At 47.0% G+C, this 15,345-nt stretch overlaps 1 protein-coding gene across 1 annotated transcript in view; it reads left to right on the top strand.

Annotated features, from left to right (window-relative positions):
* The window catches only part of r3hcc1l (R3H domain and coiled-coil containing 1-like), a 178,447-nt gene that overhangs the window by 396 nt on the left and 162,706 nt on the right, over positions 1-15,345 (top strand). The gene's annotated exons all lie outside the window — the stretch shown is intronic.

The raw sequence follows: 15,345 nt of genomic DNA, 5'->3' as shown, positions 1-15,345 counted from the left end.
GCAGGGTAATGGGGGGAGACCCTACCGAGGGGCAGGGTAATGGGGGGAGACCCTACCGAGGGCCGGGGTAATGGAGGGAGACCCTACCGAGGGGCAAGGTAATGGAGGGAGACCCTACCGAGGGGCAGGGTAATGGAGGGAGACCCTACCGAGGGGCAGGGTAATGGAGGGAGACCCTACCGAGGGGCAGGGTAATGGGGGGAGACCCTACCGAGGGCCGGGGTAATGGAGGGAGACCCTACCGAGGGCCGGGGTAATGGAGGGAGACCCTACCGAGGGGCAGGGTAATGGGGGGAGACCCTACCGAGGGGCAGGGTAATGGGGGGAGACCCTACCGAGGGCCGGGGTAATGGAGGGAGACCCTACCGAGGGGCAAGGTAATGGAGGGAGACCCTACCGAGGGGCAAGGTAATGGAGGGAGACCCTACCGAGGGGCAGGGTAATGGAGGGAGACCCTACCGAGGGGCAGGGTAACGGAGGGAGACCCTACCGAGGGCCGGGGTAATGGAGGGAGACCCTACCGAGGGCCAGGGTAATGGAGGGAGACCCTACCGAGGGGCAGGGTAATGGAGGGAGACCCTACCGAGGGCCAGGGTAATGGAGGGAGACCCTACCGAGGGGCAGGGTAATGGAGGGAGACCCTACCGAGGGGCAGGGTAATGGAGGGAGACCCTACCGAGGGGCAAGGTAATGGAGGGAGACCCTACCGAGGGGCAGGGTAATGGAGGGAGACCCTACCGAGGGCCGGGGTAACGGAGGGAGACCCTACCGAGGGCCGGGGTAATGGAGGGAGACCCTACCGAGGGCCAGGGTAATGGAGGGAGACCCTACCGAGGGGCAGGGTAATGGAGGGAGACCCTACCGAGGGCCAGGGTAATGGAGGGAGACCCTACCGAGGGGCAGGGTAATGGAGGGAGACCCTACCGACGGGCAGGGTAATGGAGGGAGACCCTACCGAGGGCCGGGGTAACGGAGGGAGACCCTACCGAGGGGCAGGGTAATGGAGGGGGACCCTACCGAGGGGCAGGGTAATGGAGGGAGACCCTACCGAGGGGCAGGGTAATGGAGGGAGACCCTACCGAGGGGCAGGGTAATGGAGGGAGACCCTACCGAGGGCCGGGGTAATGGAGGGAGACCCTACCGAGGGGCAGGGTAATGGGGGGAGACCCTACCGAGGGGCAGGGTAATGGAGGGAGACCCTACCGAGGGCCGGGGTAATGGAGGGAGACCCTACCGAGGGGCAGGGTAATGGAGGGGGACCCTACCGAGGGGCAGGGTAATGGAGGGAGACCCAACCGAGGGGCAGGGTAATGGAGGGAGACCCAACCGAGGGACAGGGTAACGGAGGGAGACCCTACCGAGGGCCGGGATAATGGAGGAAGACCCTACCGAGGGGCAGGGTAACGGAGGGAGACCCTACCGAGGGGCAGGGTAACGGAGGGAGACCCTACCGAGGGGCAGGGTAACGGAGGGAGACCCTACCGAGGGGCAGGGTAACGGAGGGAGACCCTACCGAGGGACAGGGTAACGGAGGGAGACCCTACCGAGGGGCAGGGTAATGGAGGGAGACCCTACCGAGGGCCGGGGTAATGGAGGAAGACCCTACCGAGGGGCAGTGTAATGGAGCGAGACCCTAACGTGGGGTAGGGTGACGGAGGAAGTCCCTACTGAAGGGCAGGGTGACGGAGGGAGAGCCTACCGAGGAGCAGGGTTATGGAGGGAGACCCTACTTAGGGACAGGTTAATGGAGGGAGAGCCTACCGAGGGGCAAAGTAATGGAGGGACAGCCTACCGAGGAGTTGGGTAATGGAGGGAGCACCCACCGAGGGGCAAGGTAATGGAGGGAGAATCTACCGAGGGGCAGGGTAAAGGAGGGAGAGGTTACTGAGGGGCATGGTAATGGAGGGAGAGCCTACCGAAGGGCAAGGTAATGGAGGGAGAACCTACCGAGGGACAGTAATGGATGGAGAATCTACTGAGGGGCAAGGTAATGGAGGCTGACCATACTGAGGGACAGGGTAATGGAGGGAGAGCCTACCGAGGGGCAAGGTAATGGCGGGACACCCTACCGAGGGGCAGGGTAATGGAGGGACACCCTACTAAGGGGCAGGGTAATGGAGGGAGAACCTACCGAGGGACAGGGTAATGGAGGGAGAGCCTACTGAGGGACAGGGTAATGGAAGGTGAGCCTACCGAGGGGCAGGGTAATGGTGGGACAACCAACCGAGGGGCAGGGCAATGGTGGGACAACCTACCGAAGGGTAGGGTAATGGAGGGAGAAGGTACCGCAGGGCGGGTAATGGAGGGACACCCTACCGAGGGACAGGGGTAATGGAGGGAGACCCTACCGAGGGGCAGGGTGACGGAAGGGCGACCCTATCGAGGGGCCGGGTGACGGAGGGACCCTATCGAGGGGCAAGGAAATGGACGATGAGCCTATCGAGGGACTGGATAGTGGAGGGAGAGACTACAGAGGGGTAGGGTAATGGATGGAGACCCTACCGAGGGACAGTGTAATGGAGGGAGAGCCTACCATGGGGCAGGGTAATGGAGGGAGAACCTACCGAAGGGCAGGGTAATGGAGGGAGAACCTACCGAGGGAGAGGGTAATGGAGGGAGAGCCTACCGAGGGGCAGGGTAATGGAGGGAGAACCTACCGAAGGACAGGGTAATGGAGGGAGAACCTACCGAAGGACAGGGTGACGGAAGGAGTCCTTACTGAGGGGCAGGGTGACAGAGGGAGAGCCTACCCAGGGGCAGGGTAATGGAGGGAGAGCCTACCGACGGACAGGTTAATGGAGGGAGAGCCTGCTGAGGGGCAGGGTAATGGAGGGAGACCCTACCGAAGGGCAGGGTAATGGAGGGAGAACCTACCGAGGGACAGGGTAATGGAGGGAGAGCCTACCGAAGGGCAGGGTAATGGAGGGAGACCCTACCGAGGGCCGGGGTAATGGTGTGAGAGCCTACGGAGGGGCAGGGAAATGGAGGGTAAGCCACCTGAGGGGCAGGGTAATGGAGGGACATCCTACCGAGGGACACGGTAATGGAGGGAGAGCCTACCGAGGGGCAGGGTAATGGAGGGAGAGCCTACCGAGGGGCAGGGTAATGGAGGGAGAGCCTACCGAGGGGCAGGGTAATGGAGGGAGAGCCTACCGACGGACAGGTTAATGGAGGGAGAGCCTGCTGAGGGGCAAGGTAATGGAGAGAGACCCTACCGAGGGGCAAGGTAATGGAGGGAAAGCCTACCGAGGGACAGGGTAATGGAGGGAGACCCTACAGAGGGACAGGGTAATGGAGGGAAAACCTACCGAAGGGCAGGGTAATGGAGGGAGAACCTACCGAGGGACAGGGTAATGGAGGGAGACCCTACCGAGGGGCAGGGTAAGAGAGGGACACCCTACCGAGGGACAGGGTAATGGAGGGAGATCCTACCGAGGGACAGAATAATGGAGGGATAGCCTACCAAGGGGTTTGGAAATGGAGGGAAAGCCTGCCGAGGGGCTGGGTAATGGAGGGAGAGCCTACCGAGGGCCAGGGTAATGGAGGAAGGCCCTACCGAGGTGCAGGGTAATGGAAGGAGAGCCTGCCGAGGGGCAGGGTATTGGAGGGAGAGTCTACCGAGGGGCAGGATAACAGAAGGAGAGCCTGAGGGTCATGTCAACCAAGGGACAAGTTGATTGGGGCTGAGGTCAGTGTCAGTTAAGGATTTAGTGGTAGGACATAGCACTCTGTCATTGAGGGGAAAAGTAATGGAGGGAAGGTCAGAAACCTGATTTAATGAAGGGTAACGCAATGGAGGGAGGGTCAGATCCGTTCACTCTCTCTCCTATGTCACTGCCTGGGAAAATGTGCACAGCCTGACTGGGCTGAACTGTGGGTGAGAGGTGGGTAATCATTAAAATCTTGGTGGGGGCATGGTTCGGGCATCATGGAGTAGGGTAGTAAAAAGTCTGAACACTTTGGTTCTAGTGTTTGTAAATGGTGTTGTATCATGGGTGGGGGAGTGTAAAGATCACCTGGGGTTGAGGGAGAGTGGTAAGCAATGTTGGCACACACTTGGGTGGGTGGGGTGTAAACTGTCAGAGCACACTGGGATTGAGGGCATGGAGGGAGGCAATGTCATGCAGTGAGGACCAACTCATTGAGGGGTTAGGTAATGTAGGTCAGACACCTCACTCACTCACTGAGGGGCAAGGTTGAGGAGGGAGAGTTGGGGCATTCTGTGGTCGGGTAAACTGTTGGAGCATGGTGGGTAAGGCATGGTGAGCAGTGTCAAGGCTCCACAGGGTGGGTGGGGTTGCCGAATAGTTTGGGAATTCTGATGGGTGAACTTTGTTGAGCAGCCAGGGGTTGGAGGTGGTGTTGCTGAACAGTGTCAAGGTAACCTGGGGTGGGTGGAGGAGTTGGTGTGGGATACTGTCAGGCCATCCTGATGTGGAAGGTGTGCTGGACAGTGCTATGCTACCACCCTGCAGTGGGGAGGAGCTATCATATTGGAGCATCCTATGGGAATGATCAGTGTTGGAGCACCCTAGGATCAGGAGAAATGAAGTTGAGTTACACAAAGATGCTGGGTGGTTCTGGAGCAACCTGGGAGAGAAGGGAGATGTTTTGGGCCAGTTTAGGCTGTGGAGAACCACACTGTTGGAACACCCTTGTGTGGGGAGGGAAAACCATGTCAGGCTCAGCTTGTTTTGGGGAGGGGTATCAGTGCAAGAGCACCCTTGGGTGAGATGGGTATACAATGCTGGGCACTCAGGAATGGGGTGAGTGAGATTACTTGGGACACCGGGTAAAGGCACCATGACAGGGAGTGTTTTAGTACCTGAGTAAGGGCTTTCTTGGAATTGACAAAACCAATCCCGGGGGATGGTTTCATTGCTGCACTGTGAATTTCAGCATCTAGCTGACAGACTGGGGACTGAGACTGAGTGTGGGACGACTTTTGGTTACCCTGAATGGGCGTAGAGGGAAATGTGCTTAGGTAACCTCTGTGGAAGCAGTTGAGTGTGTGGGACATTCAAATGATGCAGGAAGGAATTATTTGGGGCAGGTTAGGGCAGAGTGGGCTGTAGATCTGATAGAAGAGATAGCAATCTCTGGAATGATCAACCAAATCTGGCTGGGTTTGTGGGGATGAGAGAATTCTGTGCAATTGTCTCTGTCTCTTTTTATTAGTACATTAAAGGACAACTTTTATTTTCTGTTTAAGGATTGGAGAAATGTAATTTTATGTGAGTGTTGAATACTTGACATTCAGAAAAGTTGATGTTTGTCTCGACACTTCACTGAAACCTGACAAAGGATCTCTAACTGAAAGTAATCTATCCTTTTCATATAGAATCATATCAATCTGTTGTGTATTCCCATAGATTTCTATGTTTTATAGCTTTTACAGGTTTTTTGTACTTTTTGCCTTTTTTGTTGTCATTGGTTTTCAGTAAAGTGCAATGAGTGTGAGATTGTGTGAAAATGCTCCCAACATTATGATAGATTTTATCTTTACAAACTTGAGCTGAGTCTGAAGAGAGTAATTTATTTCAGTGAAGTACCAGTGCGAACAACTTGAGTGATTTCCGTTCTAAATATTGCACAAGAAGTGCATTGCCTTACTTTAAAGCTTATTAGTGTTAAGTGTGTTCTAATAACAAGTAGTAGATTGTGTCCTGTTTCACCTGTCTAACATGGAGTTAAAACGCTGTAATGTTATTGTGATCATTTTCTTTAATTTTTCAAGGCACATAAAGCAATGGCTAATTGCATCCATCACATTATCTGATTGTATTCCTTTTAGCAGCACCTTCTGAAATGTTTGCAGTTATTACTTACAACAGGCATGTTATTCCAAGTAAAAAATTTTTCAGGACTAAATAATTTTTTACTTTTCTCACCTCTGGAATTATTACCATGGTACTCTGGAGGTATTACCATGGATAGGTCTAGTCTGTTAATGAATGGTGAAGACTGTTGTGGGAATTTTAATAATTTGTTTTTGGGAAAGGCCATACTTGGCATGGCTAACTTCTGATGTCCGTCCACAAATACTCTGGAGAAGGTGATGGTAAGCTGCCACAACTCGAACTGCTGCTGTGTCCATGTGATTTAAATCTGCATACAATGTAGCTTTTCTGTAAATGGTTTGATGCAACTCAGCTTGCTAAAATAAATTACTCCGCATGAATGTTAAATTTGAAGTGCATATCCAGCCTTTACCTTGCAGTCAGTGCAACATCATTTCCACCATCAACTAGACATCCTGAATGTAATATTTGCTTTGTATTCATTCACTGGAATGTGAACATTGACAACAAGACTGGAGTTCATTGCTCATTCCAAATGGTGGTGAGCTGCTTATTTGAATCATTGCAGATCATTTCAGTACTGTTGGCAGGGAGTTCCAGGACTTTGACCCAGTGACATTGGCAGAATAATATAATTCCAAGTCAGGGTGGTGAGAGATTTGGAGGGGATCTTGCGGGTGATAGTGTTTCCATTTAGCTGCTGCTTTTGTCCTTCTAGGTGTAGAAGTAACTGGGTTGGAAGGTGTCTATTTCATATACTCCACCTTCAAGGACGTGTCCTTTTCTGAAGTATGCCAATGTGAAACAAAGTAGGAGTTTGATTTTTGACTAACAATGACTCAATAAAACGTTTTTTCCTATTTGTTGGAACTGCTTTAGGGGCTCCCAAATGCAGATGCGATAATCTAGGTCCAGCTGCATGGTCACATCTGCTCCACAAATATATCTGAAGCAGCTGAAAATTGTGATGTATTAGCTTACTCACATCCACATGCCCTGTCTGACACAAGCTGCCAGCTGCTCAAAATACTGTCCCTTCCAACTGAGTTGCACAGATGGAGCTGTACTTATTTTCATCCAGTACACAATACTTTTGACAGTGTGCTGAATCTGTGTGGAAATGTCCATGTGATGTTTCTCAAGTTTCTGAAGGGGGCTTGATCCCAAAATCTGACTCCCATGAGTCAGATAGGATAGGCAAAAAAAGGGCTGTTGAAGTAGAAAATCAACCATGAAATTGTTCAGTGGCAGACTTAGTTTGAAGGGCTGAATAGCATCCTCCTGCTTTTGTTATGCTGATGAAGGAGCTGTAGTCATTTGCTACAGTGCTTTGTTTAGTTGGTACATGTTGAAATTGTTGGACGTTAGCAGTGGAGCAAATGAATGTTGAAAATGGTAGATAGGGCTCCAATCAAGCCGGTTGCTTTGTCCTGGAAATGTTTCTAGCTTTTTGGGTTTTGGAGCTGCATCCATACAGGCAAGTAAGGAATATTCCATCACAGTCCTAACTTGTGTCTCACAAATGATGGCTGGGCTTTGGGGAGTTAGGAGTTTAAGGGAATCAGCTTCATTATATTTTGTTTGACAGGCCTCTGCGTTTGGAAACAGAGAAGGAGCTTTAAAGATTGTGTTCCGATTGTAGCCATTAGTTATATTATTGAAGTTGCTGCAAATATCGTGAGACTGATATTTGTGAACAAGATGAGGCTAAAACACAAATCAGGCCTGCACAACCTTGAATACCTAAGATAGGGTCTTCATGTTGATTCATCCTTGAGTTGAAATTTACATCATATCTGCATAAGAGGTAAAGAAAGCAAGTTCTTTTAACAGAGGGTAGTGGTGCCTGTAATATGATAGCAATGTTTAAGAGGCATTAAGACACACGAACAGGCAGTGAATTGAGGACATAGACCATATGTGTGCAGATGGGACTAGTTTAGAATGGCATCAGGGTTGACACAGATGTGGTGGATTGAAGGCCCTGATCTTGTGAATAGAATATAAATTTATTGTCATGTATTCTTTTACGTGAAAAATACAGTGAAACATTTAAGTCACCCCACTGTGACAACTACGATTATTGAAGTTGTAGGTGATTTAAAAAAAAATTAAGACAGTTCACCGCAGTTCAGTTAATGCCCCTGGCTTTGGGGAAAGCTGATTAAGGAACAATGGAATACCCTGAAAACGCCGCTGGGATGAGACCGCATGCCAAGCTGCTGGAACACCTGGAAGGCAAGCAAGACCTCCATATGGGCAAGAGACCGCCACACTGGAACAAGACAGCAACATCAGGAGTCAGCCACCATCTCTCCTTCAGGTGCCTGGGCCATGCTGCAGACCCGGAGTCTCTGCCTAACCTGCAACTCCAGGGTGGGGGAGTCAGTCCAGGACATGCTTGCTCGCTGGGAGACCCTGGACTGGGGTAGAGCAGCATTCAACTTGTTCTGATGTTGTAGCTGCAACCGCTGCCACTATCCAGACTGAAAAGAAACAAAAACAAAAAAAAAGGAAAAAAGGAGCTAAATAGAAAAGAGGAAAAATTAAAAAGCTGATGGGAGCGGACAAGCCCAAGCTCAGCCTACCACTTTTGTTGCGATCTTGATCCCCAGTACTGTACTTTTCTATGTTTTAATGCAATGCCATATAGCTGAGTTAGAGACATAAAAAACTGCAGATGCTGGCATCCAAAATAGACAGGCAGGAGACTGAAAGAAAACATCAAGCCAGGCAGCATCTGGAGGTGGAGAAGTCGATGTTTCGGATGTAACCCTTCAGGACTGAGCTGTGCTTCAAAACTTTGCAAAAGAAAGGCGAGTTGTTGTGAATTGACAGTAATATATAGTGCATGTCATTTTGGAAAGTGCAGAGTTTGTTTAATGACCCATCTTTTCTAATGGATATGAATATAGTAGCTGAGCATACTAAACGGAATACAAGTTTTGCTGATTTGTGTGTAAATGCAAGTTCCTTTTCATAAGGGTAGAAAAAATTGGCAGATATCAGAATTGGTGTAAGGCTTTTTAACGTAACTGAATTATTTTAACTATGTAATTTAATACTGTTGGTTTTTCCATTGCCACGATAAATTGGAGGACACGAGAAGATTGAGAAAAGTGCAATGAGTCAGAGGATTCTTTCATCACCCCCGGAAAATATTGGAAAATTCAGGTCATTGTAGCACCTTTTAAACTGTGTTTAAGAAGGCATGTTGCAGCTGCCTGTTGGGCTACAGATTCGAAGTAAATTTTGGGTAGAAAGCACTCTCTCGATTTGTTTTCTAGTTGACTAATGTAGAATTTACTCCATTGCTCTGCAGTGCCGATAAATACTTCTTTGTGAGTATCATCTCATTAAGATTCTGTATCGGCAGCTTCTGCTTGGACTAGTATGACGTAAATCAGTAGCTAAAAGAAGTACACATCTTTTGCTCTTAGAAAGATTTTGCCCTTGAGCGAGTGTAATGAAAGTTCGTTAACTACATCCTGGCATGAGGGATTGTCCTCTTCAGAGAGATTAAGTAGTTTAGGCATATGTCATAATTTAGAAATGAGAGTATTGTGCCCAATCTGAGCACCACACTTCAGGGAGGATATTGACGTTATTAGAGTGCAGAGAAGATTCATGAGAGAGGTAACAGAGACAAGGTGCTCCAATTGCATGAAGAAGCTGGGGCCAGTGTTCTTCTAAGCAACACATATAGCTGCTCTGACATTTTGCGATCAGTGAGCCATCATGGATCCTGGCATTAACGTCTAGTTCCAGACATTGCTGCTGCGCAGGGACCTTCGAGGCTAACATGCAGGATGAAGACATTAGAGGGAATGCTGGCTGGGGCTTCTCACCTTGGAGGAAAAAAATGGTTGAGAGGAGATTTGAGAGGCTTTCAAAATCGAGAGTTGATGAAAAAACTATTCTCATCAATAGAAGCATTGTGAACCAGTGGGCACAGATATATGGTAATTGGCAAAAGAAGTAAAACAAAAGACTTTGTATGCAGCAAGATATTGGGATCTGGTATGGACAGACTGGGAAGGTGATGGGATAGGTTCAATTATGGCTTTGAAAAGTGCTTTGGATAAATACCTAATAGAATTTGCAGCAATACGAAAAGCATTAGCACTTTCGGCGATGTCATTCTGGGAATAATATGTTGTATCAGAGTCAAGATATTCTGGTAACTGGCACAGGGGTTTGGTTCAGAGATCTTGATTCCTGTCAAGAGCATTGGGTTCTTTTGCTTTGGTGAGCTTTAGGTTATTGATGTTATCTCACAACTACCATTCTTGATTGTGATATTTTGGTGTGTTTGGGGGTCACTAAAGTTAGTTGATAGGTCAATTCGCTATATTCCATGTGACCTAACCTTGTTAACCAGTTTACCATGCGGAACCTTATCGAGTGCCTTGGTGAAGTCTATATAGACCGTGTCCACCACTCTTCTTTCCTCAACTCAAGTTAGTGAGTGTAAAGATGCTGCTCCTTTAACAAGGTTATATTGTCCTTCGTTTTTATTCAGAGAGGTCATAAGTGCATAGATTCTGAAATGTCTAGGTTTATCTATTTGAGAAGCTTTTAAGTTTTTAAACAAATGCTTGTGCAATGGAAGGAGAATGGCCAGTTCTCCCAGCTCAGGTTTTCTCTACTTTAGTTTGGTTTTAGTATTCTGGCTGTTCAGAGCTGCTGGTCAGTTTGAGGCTGCTGGTCAAAGAAACAGCTCCATGGAAGAAGGTGTTCCATGCTGAATCTCGATCTCGCTCTCTCCTGTAAGAGCCTGTGTTTGATTTTACCTCCTTTTGCCAAGGGCTGTTTATGGGGATTGTTGCAGGAATTTGGAACAGCATCATTAAGTTGGGATAGTTTGTTCGGTTTTTGGCTTGGTTAAGTTATTCTATATTCTGTTTTGTTTAAAGCTGAGGGGGTTTGACCAGCTGCATCACTCCTGAAGCATTCACGTTACACCTCAAAGCAGCTAGAAAAGTTAGGATTTGGGCTACCTTCTTGAAATGTTTTAAGGGGGTCTGGCATGGTCCATAACAGTGAGACACCAATTCCTCATGCACAAAGCCATGGTTATTATGCCTAATCAGTCCTTGCCTTTCCAAATAACTGTAAATCCTGTCTCTCAGAATCCCCTCCAACAACTTACCCACCCTTGCCGTCCAGCTCACCAGGCTACAGTTCGCCGGCTTTTCCTTACAATCTTTATTAAATAATGTGATCACATTAACCACCTTCCAATCTTCTGGTACTTCAACCGTCAATGATGCGAATATCTCAGCAAGGGGCCCAGCAATCATTTCCCTAACTTCCCACAAAGTTCTGTAATATGGACAGTTTTCAAGATAATATTGTTTATTTCTCCAAGTTCTCTAGCTTCCATAAGTACCACCACAGAAAATGTTAAAGTTCTGGATGTAAGTTTGCTCGCTTAGCTGGAGGGTTCATTTTCAGACATTTCATCATCATATTAGGTAACATCATCAGTGAGCCTCCAGTGAAGCACTGGTGTTATGACCTTTCTATATGTTTAGGTTTCCTTGGTTTAGTAATGTCATTTCTGGTTCTTTTTCTCAGAGGATGATAGATGTGCTTGTTGATAGAGTTCCGGTTGGATCCAATAACGCCAGTGCTTCATCCGGACACTCATTAATGATGTTACCTAGTATGAAGACGAAACGTCTGAAAACCTTCCAGCTCAGCTAGCAAACTTACATCCAGAACCTCAACCTGAGAGACAGAAGTTAATATTGAAATGAAATACCCGTTTAATATTTCACCCATCTCCTGCGGTTCCACACATAATCAGCCCCTTTGATCTTTAAGGGGCTTTATTGCTTCCTAATTAGTTTTCTGACGTATAATATATTTGTAGAATCTCTTTTGGATTCTCTTTAACCGTATTTGCTCAAACTATCTCATGTTCCCTTTTTGCCCTCCTGGAATATATTCCTACTGCCCATATACTCCTTTAGGGATTCACTTGACCCCCTGCCCTGACAATGCCATCTGTTCTCTAGTCAAACCAGCATTGCCTACACCTATCAGTCTTGCCCTTCACACTAACAGGAACTCCTTCTGGATTCTTATTATCTCATTTTTGAAGGCCTCTCACTTTCCAAATGCCCCTTTACTTGCAAATAGCCTCTCCCAATCAACTTTTGAAAGTTCTTGCCTCATATCATCAAAATTGGCTTTCCTCCAATTTAGAACTTAGCTTTTAGATCAGGTCTATCCTTTTCCATAACTACTTTTAAACTAATAGAATTGTTATCACTTGTTCCAAAGTGCTTCCCCACTGATACCTCAGTCACATGCCCTGCCTTATTTCCCAAGAGAAGGTCAAGTAGTGACATCACTGATTCTTGAAAATAATGCACTCATCTATCAGAATGTGAACGTTTTTGCAAGTTCGGAGGATTCAGTGGTGAGTGCACTGTTCAACATTGAATAGAGTGGTAGAAACCATAAGGAGAGGTGACTGCTTAGTATCATCACTGGATTGTTAATTCAGACAACCAGGTAACATTCTGGTAACTGGGTTAGAGTTCCATCATAGTGGTGGAATTTCAATTTAATAAAAATCTGGATTTAAGAGTCTAACAATGATTATGAGTCCAGTGTTGACTGTCAGGAAATCTCATGGTTCACAAATAGCCTTTAAGGGCAAGAACGTGTCACCCGTACCTGATCTGACCTACATGTGACTCCAGGTTTGCAGCTGTTAACTGTCCTCTGGGCAATTGGGGTGGGCAATAAGTTTTGGCTAGCCTAGCCATTCTGTGAATGAATTTTGGAAAATAAAGATTCTAACTGCCTTCTCTGTGCCGTTAAGTGATCAGAATCTGGTTGGTATGTTATCCAGTTGTTCTCACTGACCTAATACTTAAAGTGAAAAAAACAGCAAGCGTTTTGAGTTCTGATAACTATCTAGTGAGTCCCGTTGCAAATTGGTCACGTGAGGATAGGATTAGGCTCAGCCTTGACCCCTTGAGTTGCATAGCATTGAGGGATTAGCTGCTCTCACATTTGTAATGTTTCAGAATCCTATGGCACAGAGGAAGAAAATTGTTTTCAAGTGGGGAGGAGAGTGGAGGGATAAGTGAGATGCTGGTAAAATTTTCTATATTTGAACCCCTCTCACACACACATTTGAGCTTTTAGCACTTCATAATTTATTATCAATTTATTTGTCTATGCAGGTTCCATGCCAGCAGAGATTTTTAATTAATTGATTCCATAAAAATCATTGGGTCTTTTAACTTTCAAATACTGAGGGAGCTTGACAGAGCAAGTGCTGAGAGGCTCTTTTCCCCACAGCTGGCGTCTAGAACTGGAGGGGCATAGCCACAGGTTAAGGGGCCAGTCATTTCAGGTTGAGATGAGAAATTTCTCAGTTCAAAGTGTTGTAAATCTTTGAATTTTCTACCCTAGAGAGTTAGGAATACTTAGTTGTAGAGTATATTCAGTACTGAGATGAATTGATTTTTGCACATTAAAAAAGTCAAAGCATCAGGTGGAAAAAGGCCAGTGATGATTTAATAGAGTAGTGGAGACTGCACAAGTGACTGCATGACCTCCTACCCCTATTTGGATAGTGTTCTTGTGTAAAGTGTGGAATTTGATTTTTGTTCAGTTTCATTAAAAATTTGCCAAACTCTAGCCACTAATAAGCAAATTGTTTTCCATCTCAGTTCTTAGTGAGGGGCAAATTTTTGCATGCAAACTTTTGAGTTGTTTTACAGAACTCTTTTGATTCTTATAAACCAATTAGAGATACCATGCTCTCTTTTGGTCTCTCTAGTTTCCCTCTCATCATCTTCTTCGCTTTCTCTGAGCTTAGCTCAACTCATGAGAGTCACCTTCCACTGTGTTGACCTTGTTGCCACTAAACTGAACATCCATCTATTGACCATTGTTTCGATAAGTTTCTTTGTGTCATTAGTTGGACTGGCATTAATTGCCCATCTCTAATTGTCCTTGGGAAGGTGGTGGTCCACTGCATTCTTGATCTTCTACCATCCATGCACTCATTATGCTGATTGGAAGGGTGCTCCAGGGGTTTGATTCTATGATACTGCAGAAACAGCAATATATTTCCAAGCCTAGTTGGAGAGTAACCCGGAAGGCAGCTTTCAGGTGTTGGCGTTTCCATGTAAGTTACCTTGTCTTTCTATATGGTAGTGGTTGTGGGTTTGAAAGGTGTTATCCAAGGACATTTGGTGAATGATACACACTGCTGTTGCTGATTGTCAGTAATGGAAGCAGTGAATGTCTATAGGTATGGTGCTGATCAAGCAGGCTGCTTGTGTTGGATGGTGTTAAGCTTCTTGAGTGTTGTTGGAACTGCACTCATCAATGCAAGTAGAGAGTATTTCATCAGATTCCTGACTTGTGCCTTGTAGATGGTGGACAGGCTTTGTTGAATCAGCAGGTGAACCAGTTACTACAGGATTCCTAGCCTTTGGCCTGCTGTCACAGCCAACGTTGTTATATGGTTAGTCCAGTACAGTTTCTGGTAAATGTTAACACCCAACATATTGATTGTAGGTATTCAGTGATGGTGATGCAGTTGAAGTCAAAGGACGATGGTTAGATTCTCACTTGATTAGATTCTCTACAGTGTGGAAACAGGCCCTTCGGCCCAACAAGTCCACACCGCCCCTCCGAAGAGAAACCCATTCCCCTACCCTATATTTACCCCTGACTAACACTGTGGGCAATTTAGCCTGGCCAATTCACCTGACCTGCACATCTTTGAATTGTGGGAGGAAGCCGGATCCGGCACCTGAAGGAAACCCACGCAGACACAGGGAGAATGTGCAAACTCCACACACACAGGTGGGAATCGAACCCAGGACCCTGGTGCTTTGAGGCAGCAGTGCTAACCACTGAGCCACCGTGCCGCCCCTTGCCTGACACTTGGGTGCCATGAATGTTACTTGCCACTTAACAGCCAAGACTAGATATTGTCCAGGTGATGTTACATTTGGACATGGATTGCTTCAGTGTGAGAAGTTGTGAATGGTGCCAGACATTGTGACTTATTAGTTGTGACTAATGCCCCCACTCTGACATTAGGATGCAGGTGTGGTCAAGTGCCCAGCTCTCAGAACTGGTTAAGTGCTACAATCAAGCATACTGGGAACTTTGGTCAGGCTTGTTTAAACTCTGACCTCAGTTAAAAATACAGCATACTGGCACTACTACCACCACCTTATTTGAAGAATGGTTTTTGGCTGTTTATGATTTGCTATAAATGTTTGGGAGTTGTTTACCAGTAAACATTGGCTGGGATTGACCATTGTGATCAGGGTTGGTCAATTCATTGGCTGAGTGCCAGAGAAGTTCCCAGAAGAATGAGCACATTTTAATTGTTAGCAGAACAAAGGTTTTTGCAGGAATGAGCCTCAGGACCAACAATTGAGAAGCACACGCCCTGAAGTTATCTTCAGAGAAGACAAAGACCCACAAGGCAAGATCTACACCAAGAGCAATGTTGGCCGCTCCACTCGAATCAGGGTAGTATTTGTTTCAAGCA

Source organism: Chiloscyllium plagiosum, unplaced genomic scaffold, assembly GCF_037043375.1.
Source record: "Chiloscyllium plagiosum isolate Xiang-an unplaced genomic scaffold, Cpla_swu_hap1 HiC_scaffold_22, whole genome shotgun sequence".
Classification (NCBI taxonomy): Eukaryota; Metazoa; Chordata; class Chondrichthyes; order Orectolobiformes; family Hemiscylliidae; genus Chiloscyllium; species Chiloscyllium plagiosum.
Note: the sequence above shows the minus strand (reverse complement) of the source record. Positions and strands in the feature narration are given on the sequence as shown.